We start from the raw sequence: 2,000 nt of genomic DNA on the forward strand, positions 1-2,000 counted from the left end.
GATGAACCCTCAAATATTAATACTACGAACAATAATAGTCAATGACGGCTGAAGTAACTTACTTACAATGATCAATGAATTGAAGATTATATTGGAATACGATTTTTCACAAATATATCTGGATACATGTGGATAGTTGACTGACTTTGGGTTATGTCTTAAAGTAAGTATGAACATGTATATGATTTTGAAATTAACTTTTATTTTTCGGCAAGCGAATATTAACTTTGTTAAGCATGCAATGTTCTACATTATGTTCAATCTTCGTCATCGTCGTCGTGATTAGCAGCTACTGCCCTTGTCTGTTCGTCACAACAGTCTGATCCAGCATTACAACTGCAAAACATCGAACATGACATCTATGTTGCCACACAACCACACCTGGTGGAACATGGCCGGCTGGTGGAGCATCCACACTTGATCAGCTGCAGAATGGTGAGTGGTGCAGCAGACACATCAGGTGGAAGTGCGCTTGGACACAACGTCGCACCGTCCTCACCTTCTTGCCATCCACACTTGATGGGATCCAAGTTCGGAGGGTCTGACTGAGTGGCCGATTTCCACATAATGACTTGATGATGAGCGCGTTGTACATGTTGAACAAAGGCATCATGCGATGGGACAACAACTTCTATTTCGGAGCAGAGGTAATCTTGGAGTTGGCCATCTTAGACTTCCACAACTGATACCGGTGTGTGGACATATCACCTTCGACTTTGGAACCATAACAGGCAGCAACGAAGGTAGTTGCCTCAGGTATCATCTTTTCCTCGTTTGCTTCCAGCTGACCAAGTAAGGTGGGATGATGTCCGCCCATTAGTACCTTCACCACTGTGGCCTTTCCAATGCCAAACAAATACGACAGTATCGCATCCGGTCAGAGCATGTACAGCAGGCAGACATTTAGCGATCCTTTTGTGTTTCAGTGCTGTTTGGCGAATGTCTACGTTCGCCCTCGCAGCACACGGACTCTCCATGCTGACATCCACAGTCATCTTTTCCTCGAGGTAGAAATGAATCAACAGGACAAAGACATCTGTATTGTCGCAGACCACTTTGATGTGTGAGCCACCACTGACACCTGACACAATTCTAACTAAGTGATGGATGATGATGACATCTGCTTCTTCATGGTGTGTTTTCAGATTCTGTCTCTGGCGAGTGGAATTGTTCCATACAGTACTTGTACTGGTGTACGATCTTTTCCGGTGATCACCAGTTTGGTCTGGTTGTACACAATGTGGGTCATCAGATACTGACAGATCATATTGATCAGTTGTACTTTGTTGTAGGCTACATTTAGGACCACTTTTTGCGCTGGAAGTGTTGTGTGTAAGTCGAGTTGATGTTTTCGACTTGAATCGTGACCTGCACGACTGGATCTCATCATTTTTTTCGTGCTGATTTTGATGTACCTGTCGAAAATCAGGTATACGTCACAATACTCCAGGTGGTATTTGATGGTTCCCATGAAGTTGATTGCATAATCCTCAACTGTACCATTTGTGAGCCAATGTACAGTCCATAACATGGCGCATCCATCGATGATGACAGCATCTGGAACACCTTGGATTCAACTTGATTGCTCAACTTGGAGTTTCGTCTTCAGGATTGCTTTCGACTGAGCCTGCATCGCACCGCTCTCATCAAACAAGGAGGCTGGGACATGGGACATTTCGTAAGAGAGGACATCCTTGATATCAATATCCCTGTATTGTTGGAGACATATGACTCGGGTGTAGATCAATTCGGTATCATATACTGGCCTTCCATCAAGCTTGATGCTCTTTTTGGTTGAAGTCATCAGGGTCACTTTCTTGGTGAGTGTCTTGTTGAAGCTTGTTGGCCATCCAGATTCAAATTCCGCCATCTGTTGTCGTCCAATCTTGAGATAATCATCAACGTTTACCTTGTCTGTCGCATGAACACATAGTAGTTGACACCAACATTGTGTGTGTACGTGCATTAGAAGTGAAGATATAGCCCAAAACAGAATTTAT

The sequence above is a fragment of the Eptatretus burgeri genome, chromosome 7 (genome assembly GCF_056783735.1).
Source record: "Eptatretus burgeri isolate ZD-2024b chromosome 7, Ebu_testis_v1, whole genome shotgun sequence".
In the NCBI taxonomy this organism is placed as follows: Eukaryota; Metazoa; Chordata; class Myxini; order Myxiniformes; family Myxinidae; genus Eptatretus; species Eptatretus burgeri.